General features: G+C 38.9%; 1 long non-coding RNA gene across 1 annotated transcript in view; it reads left to right on the forward strand.

The window, feature by feature from the left end:
- Window positions 1-436: 436 nt before the first annotated feature.
- Window positions 437-23,277, forward strand: part of LOC115898654 — a 31,377-nt gene continuing 8,536 nt past the window's right edge. The window contains exons 1-4 of the long non-coding RNA XR_004058315.1: window positions 437-1,950; window positions 2,784-2,918; window positions 4,317-4,434; window positions 5,381-5,437. This is a non-coding gene — a long non-coding RNA (uncharacterized LOC115898654). The remainder of the gene's footprint in view (window positions 1,951-2,783; window positions 2,919-4,316; window positions 4,435-5,380; window positions 5,438-23,277) is intronic.

Genomic DNA, 23,277 nt, shown 5'->3' on the forward strand with positions numbered 1-23,277 from the left:
GGCTGGTCTCCAACTCCTGACCTCAAGTGATCTGCCTGCCTCAGCCTCCCAAAGTGCTGGGGGATTACAGGCATAAGCCACTATGCCCGGCCTCATTTAAATATCTCTTAATCATCTCTTACCTGTTTGTTCCATTCTAGGCAGTGCATTCTTTTTTTATAGTAGTCTTTTGATAACAATAGTTAAGAGTCCAGTCACGGTGGCTCGTGCCTGTAATTCCAGCACTTTGGGAGGCTGAGGCAGGCAGATCACCTGAGGTTGAGAGTTTGAGACCAGCCTGAGCCAACATGGTGAAACCCCCGTCTCTACTAAAAAAAAAAAAAAAAAAAAAAAAAAAAAATTCACTGGGTATAGTGGTGCATGCATGTAATCCCAGCTACTCTGGAAGCTGAGGCATGAGAATTGCTTGAACCCAGGAGGCAGAGGTTGCAGTGAGCCGAGATCGCACCACTACACTCCAGAGTGGGTGACAGTGAGAGAGTCCATCTCAAAGAAAAAAAACAAAAACAAAAAGACAAAACCAAAAACCTCCCAAGAGTTAACATTAACTGAGCACACATTAAATGTTAGGTGTCACACACTGTTCTATGTATGCATAGCTCAGTTTTTAACTTAGGAAGCAAAATTCTAGTAATATTCCTTATTTTTTTCTGATGGGGTAATTGAGGGCAGCTACTTTCAGTAACATTGAACCCGATAGCACATAGTGAAGACTCATTATCTTTATCAATGATGCGTCAGTTGGAGGTAAAAATTAGGTCCTTTTCAATTTCCAGTGGTGACTGTGCTCCTAGGAAGATCAGTCGGGGATACGGTCTTAAAAGTTTATAGCTTAGGTAGGTAGGATTAAGTGCAGTGCCTCTCTAGTACACACCTGGATGTGACCATTGTGTCCACATGTTTTTCAAACCTGGCAGGAACAATAACCCCATTCAGAAATGACTTCTAAAAAGGCTATTTTTACTGTGCTTGGAGGCTTGCGCTTGTAGCCCTAGCTACTCAGGAGACTGAGGAGGGAGGATTGTTTGAGCCCAGGAATTCTGAGCTGCAGTGAGCTATGCCGATTGGATTCCTGAACTAAATTCGGCATCAATATGGTGACCTCCCGGGCACAGGGGATCACCAGGTTGCCTGAGGGGGGGTGAACCAGCCCAGGTTGGAAATGGCGCTGGTCAAAACTCCCATGGTGATCAGTAGTGAGATCATGCCTGTGAGTAGCCATTATACTTCACCCTGGGCAACATAGCAAGAATCAATCTCTCTCTCTCTCTTTTTTTTTTTTTAAAGAGCCAACCTTGGGAAGAAATGCCTTTTTTTTTTTTTTTTTTTTTTTTTTTCTTTTTAAAGGACATTTCTTCCTAAGGTTGGCTTGTTTTAAGGATAGCCAAACTTACAGGTTGTTCTAATTGATATACTCATCTCACCAACACTAATGTTACTATTGTTTTTATTACATTTCAAAGAGGTCATCAAATCCATAAAAGTTCAGAACTTGGCAAGAATGGCCAGCCAGTAAATTCTAGACTTTCTCTTTGAACCCCCATGTCTTATAATGCAAGAATATAACCTCTTAATTGCTCTATTTGTACTACATTGTCATCTTTGGACTTTCCTGGATACCCTTGACTTCTCTGGTATTTCCTGTTATGGTGAGTCTGTCCTAACAACCTTGTTATAGACACGTTTTTGCACATTAACAACACTCCATGGAAGAAGCCCTTTAACATGAGACTTGTTCATAAGTATTCCACTGGCTTTCCAAGTATAGGATTACCCTTTGATTACTTTATCTGGCTACCAGGACAGAGAAATTCTTGGGAGCCAACTAGCCATCGGGTCATCTATTTTGCTACAGATACTACTTTCCAGGTTTAGTCCCCTGTACTTTCAGGTCTTCAGCCTCAATTTGACTTCCTGGCTTGTTCCGTGAGGATTTTGGAGTTACGTCAGGTGAGGAATCAATCCATCCAGTCTGAAATGTTGCTGGGAGGAGGGCTGTCTTTCTGTTAACAGGGGAATGTTTTATTTATTTGAACTACAGAGTAAGACTATAATGCATTGTACAATTGTTTGATTTTAAAGAAAACTCATTACAGCTTTACTGTTCCAAAACTGAACATCTTATGTCTGCATTTCTATTTATTATGATCTACTCTGGGCCTTGCAGATATTCTGTTTCCTGGCTCCTCTAACAAGTTAATTATTGGTATTAATCCTCTAACAAATTAGTTATTAATGTACATTGTACAGATAAGTGTGAATTGGAGAGAAAATAATTTTAACAAGATCAGAATGCCTTCCAGTTCAATTTGAATTCGAGGGCTTAATTCATGGCATTTTATAGTTCAAAGAAAACTTTGAATTGTTTAGGATATACAAACTCACATATATTACAGGAAGAGAAGTATGGATAAATTTCCCGATAGTTGCCTACCAGAAGTATATACTTAGTATATGACTTACTAAGAGAGTGATCACGAGTGATTTAGGGAGCCCTTTGTAGGTTTCACCTATTTACCTTTAGCCTTTTACCACATCACCAATGACATCTTATTTTCATACTGCCTATAGAATTAAGTTAGTCTGTCCAAGAAGTCACTTTGTTTTACCCTGGTCCCAGTGCATTCCCAAATATCAGGGATTATATTCCCTTACTTTTACCCGGGCATTGGATGCCTCATGTTCCCTTATATCAAACCTTAAAGGTAGCTTTTAGGCAGAATCTGGAGGTGCCCTTTTGTCCTGAGGGCAGGACAATAGAAGAAAAACTCATTTGGCATTAGACTTTTTCATGGTGGACAACCTGCTGCTTATTTGGAAGACCTTCTTCATCTTCAGAATATTGATCCAAGTCCTTTGGGGCCGCTGCTACTGTCAGAGTTGTTTTGAGTTTGGCAGTACCTCTCCAAAGCCTCAAGGTAAGGGATGTGTGGTTTGAGAAGTGGAATACAAGTCCATAATCTATAGAATTCTAGAGCTTAATAGATGATTACTTCATTACCTTGATTATACCCATCAATTTTTAGGTGTGAACATTGAGATCTCGGGTTGGGTGTAGGGTGGCTTGTGTGGGCTTCCCCAGGCTAGATTGAAAACTCAAACAAACTGCATGTGCCCCTATTACTTTTGTTTTTGGAGTTTAAGGAGTTTTAGAGTCTTGGCTTCTCATTTATTATACAACAAAAGGGAAATAAAAAGTAGGAGTGTGGGATAGTGTATAGCTGGTAAACCTCTCCTGTAATACAAGTGTTGATGTTACTGGGAATTTTATTTGAAAGTTTTTGGGAAGGGGAAATAGCTAAGTGTAGGGCCCTGAGGGTTTGGGACAGGAGGGAAAGAGTGGAAGGAATGGAGGATCTATCTGGAATCTGTTTCAAAGAAGGAAAAACTGCATAGTGCTTTGAAGAAATTGAGCATCAGTCCAAGAAGAAATGTGATCTCAGCAACCATCTTCATATCATCCCCAAGCCTGTCCCCCTATCTTGCTGACAAGTCATAGCCCTACTTTTACCCCCTTTTGCTGGTTTTATGTATTTTGAGGGTGAGCAATTGTCCATGCTCTGGATGAGTTCAAACACTGTGAGGGACCACTTGGTTTAAGACGTGGGAACTATGTGGAAGGGATAGTTTCTTGTGATATGGGGCTGTGGTGTCTGTGTGATGGGGAGCATCAGAGAAGGTGTTTGGGGCAGCAGGGAGGGAAGGGTGCATATCCTCTAAGAATTAGGGGACATGGTTTTGTAACCTGTCACGTGCCCTGAAAGTCAGGAATGGCTGCAGTTCTATTACCAAGCCCTGACAAGCAGCCATTTTAGTTATTAGCAGTGACTTTGAAAAATTTCTCCTTTGCAACTTTACTATTTCACTTTCATCCTGCTCAGTATGTTGAAAATGAAGTTTATGAACTGTCTTTATATAAAAGTCCCAACTTGTAGTGCCTCCATTATTATATGCAGGCTTCCTCCCTGCCCCTTCCTTGGCTTCTAGTGCCATGTTGCGGTTGATGGGCCAGCCTGCGTCCTGTCAGTGTTTTCTGATTACTTATTATTGTGTTCAATTTTTTGATTGATGGGAGAAGGGCAGAGGGACTAAAATGGGGATTGGGCTGTGGATTTCAAATGTTCCAAATAATCTTAGTGTTTGGTAAGTACAAGATATTTAAGCAACAAACACAACTACAGACACTAGAAGTCATCTGCTTCATCAAGACTTTAAGCACTTCCTATATTCCATGTTTTACACTTGAGGGTGTAGTTAAGAAAAGTTAACTTACTGAGAAGTTTCTTTGATCCTGAAACTATATTCACCTGATACAGGAAACCAGCTTTCTTCAAAGATGATGAGAATGCCTTGACAAGATGATAGGGACCAGCACTGCACATTTGTTCCCCAGGGAATGCTGCAACATGCAGACAAGGCCCTTGGTCACCTAATGTATGTATTTGTGAAATTCTGTGAGCCCCTTAGGATGGGAGCTAAAAGGGTTAGCTTTGGGTTAGCTGTACTTTTCACTAGCTTCTGCTTGACAAGATCAGAAGACTGCCGAGACAGATACTGCTATGCTGCATTCTTCATGTTCATCTCAGGGACTCACTGCATGCTATTTTTTAACTGCATGTGCTACTCAGAGTTAGGAGATCTTGGATGGGACTCCAAAATAAATGATTTAGGAAATTCCATACCTTACATTAGGACTAGAGCTTGTAGTAAAGTATGTTGTGATATGGTTTTGACCCAGAAGGATAGTTTTGGGTATCAACCTCAAGAATATCTGCAAAAGGTTTTCAATGAAGACAACAAAGAATACCTGTGCTTTCATCAGGAGAAGGAATGAGCCTGATAATAGTAGTGCCTTTTGCTTGTGGTACATGTAGCCAAAAGAGCTCTGTAATATCAACAAACATTGAGAAAGGTAATCTTTGGTCACTGCCAGCTGGATTGGCCAGTGCACCTTGTATTCAGTACTCTATATTGAAGTATCTGTCCTTTGACTGTATGCGGTGCTTATTGTACTTAGTTTTTAGGGCCCTGAAAGCTTTCTTTGCACTTACTGGTTCAAATCCCAGCATCAACTACATGTTAAATGCAGTCAGGAAAAGAATGATTTGGCTTATTTTAAACTTTAAGAGTAACATACTGATAGAGCTTATGAATATATATACAATAAAATTTATATAATATAAATATATAACTACCTTACACATCTTAAAATTTAGATCCAGCACACAAAATAGCATTTTAAAGCGAAATACTTCGGATTTTATGCATAAGGGAACTACAAACTGCACACTTTCCACAAGGGAGGGAATAAATACTTTTTTCTGTGTCCTTGGAGTATGGGTGGGATTAGTGGATACGTTTCTCTGGTTTGCCATTTCAGTGACGCAAAGGAACCTCAGGTTGCAGCACAGAAGATTTTTCATCGTTGGAAGTTAAGGTTAGTTCACCTTCATTGATTCCTTCCTACACTGGACTAAAGCATTTAATCTAGCAACACTTAGGTCTCTACATAGCTTGTCATACTCTCTATCCATAGAAAGGGACTTTCTAGAACCTGTCAGTGTATTGTGAAATATCTCCTATATCAACTGATAATAAGAAATCAGAATTGCTTAATTACAGCATTAATAAAGTATCGCCTAGATTGAATTAAGCAGAAAATTTTAGATGGGAGTTTACCATCACAAGCAATAAACACACAACAGTCCCTGAATCCTAAAAAGGTGGAGTTCTTGATGGTTATTAGTGCGTATCTTCAAATTATTTGCTCTCTGGAAAGATGGTGATAAAATTTTGTCCACTACCATAGTATCCCTGCCGGATGGGAACCATATCTTTACAATAGAATCCCCACCCACTGGCAATGTGATAGCTCTAAGGACAGTCATCTTGCAAGTGGGCATGAAACTCTTTTTCTCTTTTCTTTTTTTTTCTTTTTCTTTTTTTTTTTTTTTGGTCAACTGGAGTTCTTCTGCTATGGTTCCGAACCATTTACCTGGTAGACTGGGTTATATATTCCCAGTTAACCACTACTGGGTTAAGTGACCTAATGATATTAGTAGCCACTTAACTATTTTCAAGCATTCTGCCTAGGACATCGTTTCACAAAATTAAGGTTTAACAGACTGAATCCCAACATTAGTAGTATAACTAAGTTCTCTTAGCAGCTTTTTATGAATGCCTTAGTAGTTCTTTGGCTTCTTGAAGAGGAGCTAATGCCATAACCCTTTTTAAATCGTCCATCTGTGGCCGGGCACAGTGGCTCATGCCTGTAATCCCAGCACTTTGGGATGCCGAGGTGGACGGATCACAGGTCAGCAGTTCAAGACCAGCCTGGCCAGCATAGTGAAACCTCGTCTCTACTAAAAACATAAAAAATTACCCGGGCGTGGTGGCGGGCACCTGTACTCCTAGCTACTTGGGAGGCTGAGGCAGGAGAATTGCTTGAATCTGGGAGGCAGAGGTTGCAGTGAGCCGAGATCATGCCACTGCACTCCAGCCTGGGTGTCACAGTGAGACTGTCTAAAAAATATTATTCCTCTTAATATAGCACTTCAGCAATATTGGAAATCAGTTATTCAATAATAAAGACATTTGACGAAGCAACCAACATTTTTAAGTGTAGAGGTATATATGCTTTGGTTCTTTAGCCTGAATGTTTCATAACCAAATTTGATTTCTTACCATTGTCATTTGCAAGTAATTTTAGAACTCCCTCTCCTGTATTGGTAGCATGTATTTTTCTAGCACATTTGTAATCTTAAAATTTTTAATTTCGTGCTTCTTCAGGGACTTGGTAATGAATCAGTTGGGTTCAAATGGTCCTCCCACCTTAACCTCCCAAAGTGCACTTAGATTTGTTACTATAGCTCTTGGTAACCTCAGTATACAATTTTTTTTTTCCTTATTCTGTTGAAAATGTTTGCCTTTTTACTAAAGGAAGCACTTTGTGGCTTCTCTTTGGCACATCTGTATTGTTGGCATCACAACTCTTATATTGGGGCCATTGTTAAGCACTGTGTTACTGCAGCAGTCAACCTGAACTGAGAAGGGTACTAAGTGACTAACGGGTGGTAGCATATAAGGTGGGGTATACACTGGAAAAAGGGGTAATTCTTTTTGCTGGACAGTTTGAGATTTCATTGCATTACTCAGAACAGCAGACAATTTGGAATTTATGAATTGTTTATTCCTGGAATTTTCCATATAATGTTTTTGAACCACGTTTAACCCCAGGTAATAGAAATTTTGTAAAGGAAAACCATAGATGAGGGGAGAATACTGTAACTTTAGGCTTCTTTCCCCGCATTTCTGTTTTATTTTGTTTTTCTTATTGTCAGGAAGTATGTTCAGTATGGCCTCCTTGTGTACACAAAGTAATTTTTGGTGGAAGATAAAGTACTACCATTAGTCCATACCATGTCCTGAAATTATGTTGGATACTTGTTATCATGGATTTGGTTCTCATAGGGATATTAATACAATACCCTGGTCGATGTGTTAGTGAGCCAAAAATATGTTTGAAAATGTTCATGGATGTTTGCGTCTTTTTTTTGGCTTGTTACAAGTTCTGGTTTATAGGTTTCAACATCCTTTGCATTGTTGGAAGTGTGCCCAGTATTGCTACCTTGTGGACTCAAAGAATTTGTGGAAATTCTGTAGTACCACCTTAGTCCACAGTACATCCTTCTGAATAGTTGCACATGGCTTGCATAACTAATTTGGTGTTTCTAGAGAGAAAACTAATATGGTAACCTAATCACTGTGCTATGTTTGAGGATTTCCAAGGGTGCATGATGTATTTTTTGCATTTTTCTAGTTACAGTTCCTGACTTTTGGACTGCATAGGTATTTAATATTGTCTAGTAAAGTGTGTTGATGTACAGTTTCTTGTTTAATTCAGTACTATTATTAGCTACATCGTTCTGCTTTATCGTTACCATTAAACTAAATATATACTGATTATCTTCATCAGGCACCAGTGTTAGTGTGTTTCTCCTAAGTGAGTTGACTTCATGGGAGTTCATCATGTCTGTGGATTATATTTTAGTGTTAAAGGCTTAATGTACTACTGTTTCAAAACTTACAAGTATTGGTATTTCACATGCTTCTAAAAGTACTGTTGTACTTTTTTTTTTTTTTTTTTTTAAGACAAGGTCTCTCTGTCACCCAGACTGGAACACGGCAGAGCAATTATAGCTGATGGTAGCCTTGAACTCCTGGGCTCAAGCCATCCTCCCGCCTCAGCCTCCTGAGTAGCTAGGACTACAGGTGTGCACCACCAGCCCAACTATTTTATTTTATCTTATTATTTTATCCGAGACAGCGTCTCAGGATGTGACCCAGGGTGGTCTCAAAGTCCTAGGCTCAAGTGGTCCTCCCACCTTGGCCTCCCAAAGTGCTGGAATTACCACACCTGGCCTATGTGTTGTACTTTTGTTGTAGTAAGTTCAGTTGACTTTTGTTAAATGTACCCCAGTGAGCACATGCCCTGTGGTTAAGTCCTGTTATGTAATGAAAAACATGGTATGTATCAATGTACTTTTCCTATAGTTGTCCTCTGTCTTCCCAGAGTTTTTTTTTTTTTTTAAACGGTCATCTAGTGTCCATAAATATGATGCAGTAATGAGTGATAGTTTAGTTTTGCTGGTGTTCTCTAGCAACCTCTATTATATACTTCACAGTATTTTCATTCTCATCTCACTTTGGGTTTCAAAAATAATTTTTTTTTCATGGCAAAATTTGTTTAGGTAGTGCGCTTTAGTGTTGTCACCTGGTGGTTCAACACATTATGGTGCTTTACACGTGTAACCTCATTGTTTACCTTTAATTCAACGTTGCTATTTAGAATGGGTGCATTCTAATAGTATTAACCACTTAACCTGTTGCCACTCCAATTGGCTGTCTGAAATTTTGTCTGTTGGTAAAGTGTTAGCTATTATGAGTTGTTAACCATAGGTTGAATGGTTCTTGAGGTACTGTCACTTACCATATTATGAAAGCACAGGCCCATGATTTGTCATACTGCAAAGATTGACTTAACTACTTTAACAAGAAACGTATTCCAGAATTTTATCGTGGTGTGCAGTCATTGCTTCTATGTTGCTGTCCTTTATTAAATAGTATTAATTTACACCATAGTCACCAAGAAGACTATATTTTGGTAGGCTTTGGGGTTTATCTGCCAGTAAGAAAATTTATTTTCCACTGCTTTATACTGGTAGTTAGATATTATTATATTTTCAAATCTTTCACTGAAAAATATCTAGTTAGGTCAGCAAGCCCTATGTATTGTAGATGTGGTTCTGCTAAGGTTTTTCACCACTGGTGGTTGAATGTAGGGTACCTTTATCTAGTTTTGAGTTTCTTTAGTGACTCATTTTTGCAGTCTTACCTCTGCTACTCCTCTATTAGATTATTATTTAGCCCAACAGTATTATGGGATCATTTGAGTTCATGGCATCATTGGAAAACTTCAATATTCTGTTCGATGAAAGTGTTTCACTTATAGTACTAATCGCCATGTGGTATTCCTTTACTTTCCCTAACATTTGCTGGTTTGTTTTTATTGTGTATCTACAGGTATTGAGTAGTTAGGTGCTTGTACAAATCCTCTACCTTCACTCATGGTCAATAAATTGTAAACATTACCTGGGGCCAACTTGCCAATGGTTTTACAGTTAACAAATGGTATTTCAAATTTGTAGTAAGAGCAAATGCTTTGGAGTAGGAATACTTATCTCAGCAATCCTGCTAAGCACTATACCCTGGATAAGGTAATTACCTTCTTTTGTAAAAAAAAAGATGTGTGATCTAATTCATACAATATAAAGTTCACAATTTTAAAGTTTAGTGACTTTTAGTATATTCATAGAGTTGTGCGACCATTGCCACTATTATAGTTTACAACATTTTCATCACCACCTCATTAGCACTTATTCCCCATTTTCCTTTTGCCAACCCTGACAACTACTAATTTAGCTTTTTGTCCCTATGGATTTGTCTATTCTGGGCAGTCATATAAATCATGCAATTTGTGACCCTTGTTATTGGCTTCTTTTAATTACCATGTTTTTTTGAGATTCATCTAGATTATGGTATATATTACTGTTCTTTATTGATGAATAATATTTCACTGTATGGATATATCTAATTTTGTTTATCCATTATTTGACGGATGTTTGCATTTACAGATGTTGTCTTTTGTGAATAATGGTGCTAAAAACATGTACAACTTACGTGGGCATGTTTTCATTTTTCTTGAGTATACATTAAGGAGTATAATTGCTTTGTCATGGCATGTCTAGGTTTAATGTGGGTAATTAACAAATTTTAATAAGGTGCCTGCACCATTTTACATTTTCATCTGCAATATGAAGAATTACATTTATTCATATTCTCACTTGTTATTTTCTGCCTTTTAAAGTTATGGCCACCTAATGGATATGAAATATCTTATTGTGCTGTTGACTTGTATTTCTGCACTGAGCAACTTTTCATGTGCTTAGTGGTCATTTGTGTATCTTTGGAGGAATGTCTGTTCTAATCCTTTGCTCATTAGAATTGGGTTATGTGTGGTTTTGTTGTTATCAGAGTTCTTTATATAATCTGGATAACAGGCCGGGCGCGGTGGCTCAAGCTTGTAATCCCAGCACTTTGGGAGGCCGAGATGGGTGGATCACGAGGTCAGGAGATCGAGACCATCCTGGCTAACACGGTGAAACCCCGTCTCTACTAAAAATACAAAAAACTAGCCGGGCGAGGTGGCGGGCGCCTGTAGTCCCAGCTACCCGGGAGGCTGAGGCAGGAGAATGGCGTGAACCTGGGAGGGGGAGCTTGCAGTGAGCTGAGATCAGGCTTGCAGTGAGCTGAGATCAGCTGAGGTCTGGCCACTGCACTCCAGCCTGGACGACAGAGCGAGACTCTGTCTCAAAAAAAAAAAAAAAAAAAAAATCTGGATAACAGACTCTTACTGGATATATGATTTGCAATTATTTTCTTCTATTCTTTGTGTTGCCTTTCCACCTTTTTGATGACATTGTTTACAGCACACAAGTTTTTAATATTGATGAAACCTAACTTATCTATTTTTTTTTTGTTAGTTGTGATTTTAGTGTCGTAACAAAGAAACCATAACCTGACCTAAATTGTATCTCTTACATTTAGGTGTGTGATTCATTTGGAATTTACTTTTGAATATAGTTTAAGGAAGAAGTCCAACTTAGTCCTTTTGCATATGAATATCCAGTTTTCTTAGCACCATTTGTTGAAAAGACTACTTCATCATTGAATTGTACCCTTGTTGAACATCAGTTGATTCTAAATATAAGAGTTTATTTTGGACTCTGAATTTTATTTCATTTATCTCTATATCTATCCTTATGCCTGTACCACACAGTATTGATTATTGTAGCTTTGGAGTAAATTTCAAAATCTGGAAGTATGAGTTCTCCAGCTTTGTTCTTTGCTTTGGCCTTTCATGATTATTTTGAAGGTTTTGAATTTTCATATGAATTTTAGGAACAGCTTGTAAATTTCTATAAAATACCAGAATTTTGCTAAGGAAAGCATTTAATCTATAGATCAATTTGTGGAATATTGCCATGTTAGCAATATTAATCTTTCCAATCCATTAACAATATATACCTTTCCATTCATTTTATTTTTCATAATATTGAAAATGGAATTATTTTCTTTAATTTTGGATTGTTCATTGCTAGTGTATTAAAATACAGTTAGTTTTCTGTTGATCTTGTATCTTCCAATGTTTCTGAACTTATTGGAAAAGCTTTTCTAATCGTTTCACTATTAACTTTTTTTGTGGATTCCTTTGGGTTTTTACGTTTATGTCACCTATAAATATAGATAGTTGTACTTTCTTTCCAATTGCATTGATTTTTTTTTTTTAATTTCTTTTTCCTGCCTAATCACCATGGTGAAAATCGGCACAGAAGTAGCAAGAGCAGTCATTCTTCACTTGTTTCTGACTATTAAATGATTTTGACTATTAAATGATGTTAGCTGTATGGGGTTTTTTTTCTTTTTCTTCCCCAAGTTCACAGAGCTAGCTATACAGTATTTGTAGATACACTTTGTCAAATGTAGCTAGATCCTTTTGTTCTTAGTTTGTTGAGGATTTTAAAATTATAAATAAATTTTGTCAAATGGCTTTTTTATGTCTATTGACACAATCATGAGGTTTTTTTTTTTTTTTTTTTTTGAGACAGAGTCTCGCTCTGCCACCCAGGCTGGAGTGCCAGGCTGGAGTGCAGTGGCCGGATCTCAGCTCACTGCAAGCTCCGCCTCCCGGGTTCACGCCATTCTCCCGCCTCAGCCTCCTGAGTAGCTGGGACTACAGGCGCCCGCCACCTCGCCCGGCTAGTTTTTTGTATTTTTTAGTAGAGACGGGGTTTCACTGTGTTAGCCAGGATGGTCTCGATCTCCTGACCTCGTGATCCGCCCGTCTCGGCCTCCCAAAGTGCTGGGATTACAGGCTTGAGCCACCGCGCCCGGCCTAATCATGAGGTTTTATCTTTGTTCTGTAAATACCATGCATATGTAAATATCATGTATTAAATTAATTGGGGAAGTGTTTCCTCCTGTAATATTTTTTGAAAAATTATGTAAATAACTGATATTTATTATTTAAATGTTTGCAGACTCATCAGTGAAGTCATCTGTTCATGAATGTTTCTTTATGGGAATTTTGTAGATTAACCATTCAATCTGGTTTTTTTGTTGTTGTTTTTTTGAGACAGAGTTTCGCTCTTGTTACCCATGCTGGAGTGCAGTGGTGAGATCTCGGCTCACCGCAACCTCCGCTTCCCGGTTTCAAAAGATTCTCCTGCCTCTGCCTCCCAAGTAGCTGGGATTACAGGCATGTGCCATCACTTCCGGCTAATTTTGTATTTTTTAGTAGAGACAGGGTTTCTCCATGTTGGTCAGGCTAGTCTTGACCTCCCGACCTCAGGTGATCTGCCCATCTCGGCCTCCCAAAGTGCTGGGATTACAGGCTTGAGGCACTGTGCTCAGCCTTCAATCTGTTTTTGTAAGTATTCAGGTTTTTTTTCTTGTGTCAGATGTGGTTGTTTGTGTCTTCCTATCAACATAAACATTTTGTATAAGATATCTAATTGGCATACTATTTTTGATGATATTCCTTTCTAATTCTTTTATTTTTGTATAACATTGATGATAATGTCTTTTTTATTCTGATTATATATGTGTTTTCTGTTTTTCATCTTTGGTCTAGCTACAGATTTGTTCATTTTTAAAATTATTTCAAAGAACCATATTTGCTTTCCTTAATTTTCTGTTTCTCTGTTTTTTAAATTTATTTTTACTCTAGTTTTTTTTTTTTTCTTTGTCCTAATCTTTTTTTTTTTTTTTTTTTTTTTTTTTTTGAGACAAAGTCTCACTCTGTCACACAGGCTGGAGCGCAGTGGCGTTATCTTGGCTCACTGCGACGACCACTGCCTCTGGGTTCAAGCAATTCTCCTGCCTCAGCCTCCCGAGTAGCTGGGACTACAGGCACACGCTGCCATTCCTGGCCAATGTTTTGTATTTTAGTAGAGATGGGGTTTTACTATGTTGCCCAGGCTGGTCTCGAACTCCTGAGCTCAGTCAGTTCACCTGCCTCAGCTTCCCAAAGTGCTAGGATTACAGGTGTCAGCCACCGTGCCCGGCCCCTAATCAATTTTAGTTTGATCTTTTCCTAATTTCTCAAATTGGAAGGTTAGCTTATTTATTTGAGATCTTCATTTTTAATGTAGGTGATCACAATTTTACTTTTCCCTATAAGCATTGTTTTTGCTGCATTCCATAAATTTTATGTTTTGTTACATTTTCACTCAACTCAGAGTATTTTCTAATCATTTTTGTGATTTCATCTTTAACCCATTGGTTGTTTAGAAGTTTCTTATTTAATTTACACATATTTGTTTGTTTGTTTGTTTTGAGACAGTCCCACTCTGTTGCCCAGGCTGGAGTGCAGTGGTGCAATCATGGCTCATTGCAGCCTTGACCTCCTGGGCTCAAGTGATCCTCCTGCCTCAGCCTCCTGAGTAGCTGGGACTACAGACATGTGCCACCACACTTAGATCTATCCTTTTTTTTTTTTTTTTTTTGGTTGACGGGGTCTGGCCATGTTTCCCACACTGATCTTGGACTCCTGGGCTCCAGGAATTCTACTTTGGCCTCCCAAAGTGTTGGGAATATAGGCATGAACCATAGCACCTGACTTGCATATTTGTGAATTCCCCAAATTGCTTTTTTAAAATTGATTTCTAATTTCATTTCATTGTTGTAGGGAATATACTTTGTATGGTTTCAATTTTTTTAAATTAATTGACACTTGTTTTATGACTTAGCTCATGGTCTATGTTGAAGAAGATTCCATGTACGCTTGAGAATAATGTGTATACTGTGGTTGTTGGATGGGTTTTCTATGTATGTTTAGGTGATATGGTTTTATAGTGTTGTTTAAGTCTTCTATTTTCTTATTTTTCTGCTCAGTTGTATTTTTGAAAGTGTATTGAGGTCTCCAACTCAATGCCTTAGCCTCCTGAGTAGTTGGGACTACAGGCATATGCCACTACACCCAGCAATTTTTTTGTATTTTTCTGTAGAGATAGAGTTTCACTGTGTTGCCCAAGGTGGTCTCAAATTCCTGGACTCAAGTAATCTCGATTCTAGGCCTCTGCCTCCCAAGGTGCTGGGATTGCAGGCGTGAGCCACCATGCCTGGCAAAATTTTTTTTTTCCTTTTATTTTGTCACATAATTAAAGCTACTCCAGCTTTCCCTTGATTTCTGCTTGCCTGGTATATCTTTTTTCCATTTTTTAATTGTCAGCCTTTTTTGTGCCTGTTAATCTAAAGTATGTGTTTTGTAGATAGTATGTAGCTGGATCATATTTTAAAAACATTTATTCTGCCACGCTCTGCCTTTTGATTGGAGTATTCTTTTATTTATGTTTGTAATTACTGATAAGGGGGGACTAATATCTGCTGTTTTGCTATTTGTTTCCCCATGTCTTACGTCTTCATTACTGACTTTTTTATTAAACAACTGTTTTCTTGGGTACCATTTTAATTCCCTCTCCCACTCATTTTTCAATGTATTTTTTTGTGTTTACTTTTGTTTTTATAGTTTGCCCTGATATTAAAGTTAACATTTTACCTTGAAATAGTTGACTTCAGATTCATATCAACTTAGTTTCAATAGCATAGGAAATTTGCTTCACTATATTTCCATTTGCTCCCCATCCTTTGTGCTATTATTACTATACCAATTACATCTGTATACAATATAGGCATGCCAACACATTTTGTAATTATTTCGTTATCCAGTTGTCTTTTAATATAGATCTGTGAAGAAAAGTGTTATACAAATAGATCTATTCTGTTCTTTATAATTATTTAATTACCTTTGGTGGTGCTGTTTATTTTTCATGCACTTGAGTTACTGTCTAGTATTCATTCATTTCTCTCGGAATCACTCCCTTTAGTATTGCTTTTAGGGCAGGTCTGCTAGCATTGAATTCTTTTAATTTTTGTGAATCTGCGAATGCCATAATTTCTCTTTTGTTTGTGAAGGATAATTTTGCTAGATATAGAATTTGCTGTTTGTGAAGGATAATTTTGCTAGATACAGAATTTGCTGTTGACATTCTTTTTACTTTAGCAGTTTGAAAATATTTCCCATTGTTGGCCAGGCACAGTGGCTCACACCTGTAATCCTAGCATTTTGGGAGGCCGAGGCAGGTGGATCACCTGAGGTCAGGAGTTCAAGACTAGCCTGGCCAATATGGTGAAACCCTGTTTCTACTAAAATACAAAAATTAGCCGGGCATGATGGTGGGTGCCTCTAATCCCAGCTACTTGAGAGGCTGAGATGGGAGAATTGCTTGAACCCAGGAGATGATGGTTGTGGTGAGCCGAGATAGTGCCACTGCACTCCAGCCTGGGCAGCTGAGCGAGACTCCATCTCCAAAAAAAAAAAAAAAAAAAAAGAGAGAAAAAGAAAATATTTCCCGTTGTTTCTGGTCTCTGATTTATGATAAGAAGTCAGCTGATTATCTTATTGAAAATCAGTTAAATTGTGATGAGTTATTTGTTTTCTCTTGCTGCTTTCAAGATCCTCTTTCTGACGTCTGGCTTTGATAATTTTACTACTATGTGTAAATTTGAATGTCTTTGAGTTTATTTTTAAGACAGGGTTTGGCTCTGTTGCCCAGGCTGGAGTGCAGTGGCACAATTGTAGCTCACTGCATCATCCACCTTCCAGGCTCAAGCAATCCTCCCACATCAGCCTCCCGAGTAGCTGGGACTATCGGTGTATGTCACCACACCCAGCTAATTTTTGGGGTTTTTTTTTTTTTGGTATAGATAGGTTTTGCCATGTTGCCCAGGCTGGTCTTTTTTTTTTTTTTTTTTTTTTTTGAGACAGAGTCTCGCTCTGTTGCCCAGGCTGGAGTGCAGTGGCGCGATCTCGGCTCACTGCAAGCTCTACCTCCCAGGTTCAGGCCATTCTCCCGCCTCAGCCTCCTGAGTAGCTGGGACCACAGGCACCTGCCACCACGCCCGGCTAGTCTTTCTGTATTTTTAGTAGAGACAGGGTTTCACCATGTTAGCCGGGATGGTCTCCATCTCCTGACCTCGTGATCCACCCGCCTCGGCCTCCCAAAGTGCTGGGATTACAGGCATGAGCCACCGTACCTGGCCACAGGCTGGTCTTAAACTCTTGGGCTCAAGTAATCTGCCCACCTCAGCCTTGGTCTTCTTGCACATATTGCTTAACATTTTGATTAATAAATTGATTTATTAATCAAATCAAATTTGGGATTTGGGAGCCATTATTCATTCACATATTTTTTCTGCCCCTTTTCTCTCCTCTCGTTATGTTTGTTATGTTTACTAAGAGTAATTCTTTTTCATTATTTTATAATAAGAGAACTTATGATAGTATTGGCTGAATTTCCTAAGTGATATTCTTGTTTTGTTGTTTGCTAAATATGCTTGATTATAACTAATATTTATTCTTTGACTCAATAGTTATTTAGTGTGATGCTTCATGTTGAGGATTTCTGGCTTTTTCCTCAAAAAAAATCATGTTTTTATTTCATTGTAATGAGACAATGTGGGTACTGTCATTTCCTACATGCCTAGTTTTTAATAACAACCTTATGTTGCAGGGCACATCCCTCATTCTTCTTTTTTCCAAAATTTTATCTCATTATCATGTAGTTATTTTATGTGAACTATAGAAACAGCTTGTCAAGTGTTCACAAATACCATTGGAATTTAAATTGGAATGGCATTCAATTTGTAGATTAATTTTGGGAGAGCTGTCATTTTTACAATCTTCCCATACATTAATGTAATATTTTTCTCCTTTTATTCAGGTCTTCAGTATCTGTGTATGTATATTCTACTTACTACTTTTAATCTCTCCCATTTTCTGGAAAAATAAGATGTCTTTGGAACTGAAGTTCTGGTGGGAAAAGCATAGATGTCATCTGCATAGACTAGGGCCAGTCAGTAGGGAATGTCATTCAAAATGTGTTTTGTGTTTGATCTTACCATTTCTTCCAAATGTTCCTAGCAGCCCACATTATTTATCATGTTCTGTATTCCTGGTTTAGTTAAGTCCAGAGGTGAGAGCTGGTATTAGGAAAATGACATAGTAAGGCATTTGTTTTCAGTAATGGCCTTTGACCTCCTTTCCCACTTGGAAGGACTTTCTCCATCCTGAAAGCTCCTGTAGACTTGGTGCTCATTCTTTTTAGGATTTGTACCAGTTGAAGACTTCCAAAGCCTTCAGTGTAACTGGTGATGTTCTTACTGGAAAAGTATTTGGGGCCAGGCGCAGTGGCTCAGCCTGCAATCCTAGCACCTTGGGAAGCTGAGGCAAGCGGATCACTTGAGGTCAGGAGTTTGAGACCAGCCTGGCCAACATGGTGAAACACTGTCTCTACCAAAAATACAAAAATTAGCCAGTTGGGGTGGTGCGTGCCTGTAATCCCAGCTACTCAGGAGACTGAGGCAAGAGAATCACTTGATCACTTGAACCCGGGATGTGGAGGTTGTGGTGAGCTGAGATTAGGCCACAGCACTCCAGCCTGGGAGACGGAGAGATTCTGTCAAAAAGAAAAAAAAAGAAGAGAAAGAAGGAAGGAAATTAGGTAGGTATGTAGGTAGGTATTTGGGGCCAGCTGGCCTGTAATCCCAGCAGTTGGAGGCTGAGGTGGTTGAATCACTTGAGGTCAGGAGTTTGAGACCAGCCTGGCCAACATGGCGAAACCCCGTCACTACTAAAAATACAAAAATTAGCTGGGCATGGTAGTGCCACCTGTAATCCCAGCTACTCGGGAGGCTGGAACCTGGGAGGCGGAGATTGCAGTGGGCCAAGATCGTGCCACTCCAGCCTGGGTGGCAGAGTGAGACTCCATTTCACAAAAAAAGAAAAGGAAAGAAAAAAGAAAATAAAAAGTATTTGGAACCAAAGAAGTTAAGAATTCTGTCTCATTTGGTAGTTTTGTTTTAATTCTAAGAGCAACTCTTTGAGAGGAAGCTGGAGGAGAACATCCAAGATATGGAGAGAGAGATGAATGTAGATCTTATGAGAAGCATCATAGGCAGTAGAGCTGTTTATATTGTAAGAGAACTCCAAAAAGAAGAATTTGTCTTTGCTTTGTTGTCTTCTGTCTGTTTTCAGATCTCTTATTGGGTCAGGGACAGTTGTCTTGCTGCTTTTGAAGGCAGTTCTAATTAATAGAGAAGCAGTTTTATGGACTCTCCAAAGATGATCCTTGGAAGTGACACTTAGAGGCTTATATGAACACTGGGAATTGAACTTCAGAATCTCTTTGGGGTGGAATGAGTTGGATTACATGCACTTGAAGGTCACTTTTATTCCTGAGATTTTGTGAAGATCTCGATTAGCAAATGAGTGTGCTGCTTTACATGTTCCCATTTAATCATCACACCAACCCTCTGAGGCATGTTAGAGAGGTAGAGTGGGTTTTCTAAGCAGGCCACACTCCCCAACACATAGCTTAATTCTCCTAAATTTGTATAGCAATTCCTTCTTTCTTCCTTTCTTCCTTCCTCCCTCCCTTCCTCTCTCCCTTCCTCCCTCCCTTCCTCCCCCTGTCCTGTCCTGTCCCGTCCTTTCCTTTCCTTTCCTTTTTCCTTTCCTTTCCATCTGTCTGTGTTGGCCAGGTTGGTCTTGAACTCCTGGGCTCGAGCAGTCATTCCACCTAAGCCTCCCAAAGTCCTGGGATTGTAGGGGTGAGCCACCGAGCCCAACCTTTTTATTTTTATTTTTAGGTAATTATTTTATTTTTGTACTTTATTGTTTCTAGAAGCTTTTTACAAACATGGTTTTATTAGACCCTTGTAACAGTTTGGTTAGGAATAAGAACAGATTCACCAATGTGTCTAATTTATAGGTGGAAAACAGGCTCAGAAGCTCTTTAGAATATCATGAGAAGAAGGGATGTGGGGAATTATTCAATACAACTTCTGTATTTTGCACTTCAAGAAACTGAGTACCCGAGTTAAAAATCTGGACATTTGGTGGGTGTTCTTAGATTTGTGTTAAGGGAAGAGGGTTGGATTAGATCTCACAGGGTATGGGAACGGATGGTGTGTTCCTTGTATCTACTATGTAGTGTAAAGTTAATTGATACTAGCTCAACATATTAGATTAAGTGGCATTTTAGCAAACGTGAATGAAAGGCACCAAAGGTTTTAAGGGGGAATTTAAAACATTAGGTAGCAGCTTGTAGAGGATATAGTTAGGGTCATGAGGTCCTTCTTGTTGGCCTTAAAAACACTTCCTGCACCAGCTTCAAAAGTCAATTGGGAACAGGGTCAACAGAGGACAAGGAGTTTTTTGTTTGTTTTTGTATCGTTTTAAGACAAGGTCTCACTCTGTTGCTCAGGCTGGAGTGCCATGGTACAATCCCAGCTCACTACAGCCTCCGCCTCCCTGTGCTCAGATGATCCTTCCACCTCCGCCTCCTGGGTAGCTGGGACTACAGGTACATGTCACCATGCCTGGCTAATTTTTGTATTTTTCATAGAGATGGGGTTTTCCCATGTTGTCCAGGCTGGTCTTAAACTCCTGGGCTCAAGTGATCTGCCCACCTCAGCCACCCAAAGTACTGGGATTACAGGTGTCGACTACCACACCCGACCAAATGAGTTATAAGTTTGTGGTCTGCTTTTAGCTTTTGTCCACAACTGTGGGAGTCACCGTTCACTCTGTGACATAGACTCTCAGAATGATGGCTCTCTTGACTATGGCACAGATCATAGATTTAGAAGCTCCAGGATGGGAGGACCTTAAAAGTCTCCTATCCCAAATAGATTATTTTAAACTAACCCCAGTTCAAGTCCCTGGATAACATACCCAACAAATGGTCTTTTAACTTCTGAGTAAGTTTACTTGGTAACTGGGGACTCCTCCTTGAGTTAGCTTGTCCCTTCTTTTGAGACCTCTTTACAATATTGAGCCAAAATGTTTTTCTATAGCTTCAATTCATTCAGCATATTTGTATTGTACCACTATTCAAGAACATTGCTTTATTCTCCTGCATATTCAGCATCTCTCCTCTCTAATGTCATCTGAGCTGCCAGGCACTGTGCTGGGTAATGGGGATATGGAGATGAATTAGACACCGTCCCCGTCCTCAAGGAGTTCTCAGTCTAGTGAGAGAGATCAACGTCTATGTACACATGGAATTGCAACAGTATGGTATGCTCTACAATGGAGGTATGTACAAGATACTCTGGGGTTCAAAGAGAAATCATTTTACAGAGTCTGGAGATGATAGAGCTCAGAGCACCTGGTATGTGAATTGAGTCTTTAAAGAAGTAAAGTCACCTTTTGACTAGGTGAAAAACAGAGAAAGGCTTTCCGAGCAAAAGCATGGACATTGGAAGTAGTATGAGTTTGGGGAACTACAAATAGTTCTCTAAATTAGGTTGAATATGTAGGCCAGGAATAGGACTTTGTATGGTATGCCATGGGATTTGGATTTCATTATAAGTGTTTTCAGAAAGGGGTGCTTTTAGATGATCACTGGCAGTAGTGTGGGGTGTGTTCAGGAATGTTTTCAAATCTGGACAGGGAGATGAGTTAGAAGGATACTACAGTGGCTAAGATGAGAAATGATGTAGGGCTGAAAGGAGTGGGAGTGTCAAAGAGGGGATAATCTCTTAGGAAGTTATACAAATTTAGTCATGCATTGCTTAGCAACGGGGATATGTTTTGAGAAATGTATTTTTAGGTGATTTTGTCCTGTGAACATCATAGAGTATATTAACACAAACCTCTCTAAATGGTATAACCTATTACACACCTAGGCTATATGGCATAGCCTATTGCTCCTAGGCTACAAACCTGTACAGCATATGACTGTACTGAATACTGTAGGCAATTATAACAGAATGGTAAGTATTTGTGTACCTAAATATATATAAACATAGAAAAGGTACAGTAAAAATATGATTTTGTGGGACAACTGTCATATATGAGGTTCATCATTGACCTAAACATTGTTAGGCAGCACATGACTATAGATATAATAGAACTTATAGGAAAAGTTATAGAAAAACTTATAGAAAAAGACCTTGATGAAAAATACTGTCATATTCTTTGTATGAATGTTGCAATTAACTCCTTTTAGATCATAACTTGACTGTACATGTTGTGCAAGATTGTTTTCTGGGAACAGCTGTATATGAAATGTTGATTCTCAGGGAGACACCTAGACACCTGAATTGCAGCAGACATTTTATGGTGTTGCTAAGTTGCTGGTCCTTCTCATCAGTAGCAGGCCTACTCTCACTGACACATACGTCCCAAAGTTTTTTTGTTTTTGTTTTTGTTTTTGTAATTAACCAAAAGTGAAGGCTTTTATATCAAAGACTCAATTGAGGAAGCAGTGGCCTTAGTCATTATTGGCATAATTGCTTTAGTTTGCTTATGGATCTTAAAACATTTATGGCTATATCTGCAAGTAAAAAAAAAATTCAATAATTAAAAACCTAAACATATCCAGTGTTTATTTTCTCTTTTTTCAAAGGTATATTCTAAACTCAATGTTCTTTGGGAAATTTTCCAATTAAGGCTCCGAGTATTGATATTTGGGATTTGGAGAATGGCTTTCTGTGACCAGAATGGTTAGATTCTGGTCATATGGTTAGACCAGAGGAGATTTTATGTAAGTAGGACTGGGTTTTTCAGGAGGCCTTGTATAACTTGCCATCAGGAGTTGGGAAAGGAGGACCTGAGCAGTGCAGCAGAGCTATGTAAAGTGAGAGTTTGGGTCTTGGGACTATGTAGCCTGGGCTCAAATCTGCTGTCAAACTTACCAATGTGGTCTTGAGTGTGATCCTTCACTTCCCTAGGACTCTGTTTTCTCTTACGTAAAATAGGAAACATTATTTTCAATGATGGGGGTAAAAAGTACTTAAAGGGACTAATTATGTACATTGCTTAGAACAGGCCTGGAATATGCTAAATGCTGTATCAACTGTTGCTGCTAATAATGGTGTTGACTATGACAAGTATTAAAAGAAGAGATTTGACTAGAGGTACTTATATTTTGAATGATCAGTGATGATGTTAGGGTTGAGAAAGTAGAACAGTAACTGACTTCAAAGTTTTCAATGGTATGTAAGTGTGAGGTTATTTCACCTTTTATTTCTCTGCCAGGTAGAGTGGGAAACCAGATTAATCACTCCATGCACTAGTCACTAATCTATTCCCTTTGCTCTTAGTTCCAAATAGAAAACTGTTGAAAAGTTGTTGTATTACACCTGCATAAAGGTTATCCTGAACACAAAAATGCATTAGACTTTGTCAAAACTGGATTTGAAAACTGATTCAACTGCTTGCTGGCTGTGTGACTTAAACTCATTGACCTTCAGTTTCTTCCTCTAATGTAACTATTAATTTTCAGAGTTTCCATGAAGATATTTGTAAAGTGTTTGTCATAGGCACTCTATACAGTAATTACAACTATTATTGTTAGATCTTGGGACGCCCAACTGTGACAAAAACAACAGCAGATCCTGGTGCCTGGGAGGACTTCATGGATCCAGCAGCAACCTGGAATGGTGCTCCTCTGAAGAAATCCTACTCGGATGGATATAATACAACCTGCTAAGTGTCCTAGCACTTAGCAGGTTGTATTATCATTGTCCGTGTCTATGGCTGTCGTCTACCAGACCTAAATTCCTTAAGGGCAAGGACAGTGCCTTACT

This window comes from Rhinopithecus roxellana, chromosome 7 (assembly GCF_007565055.1).
Source record: "Rhinopithecus roxellana isolate Shanxi Qingling chromosome 7, ASM756505v1, whole genome shotgun sequence".
NCBI lineage: Eukaryota > Metazoa > Chordata > Mammalia > Primates > Cercopithecidae > Rhinopithecus > Rhinopithecus roxellana.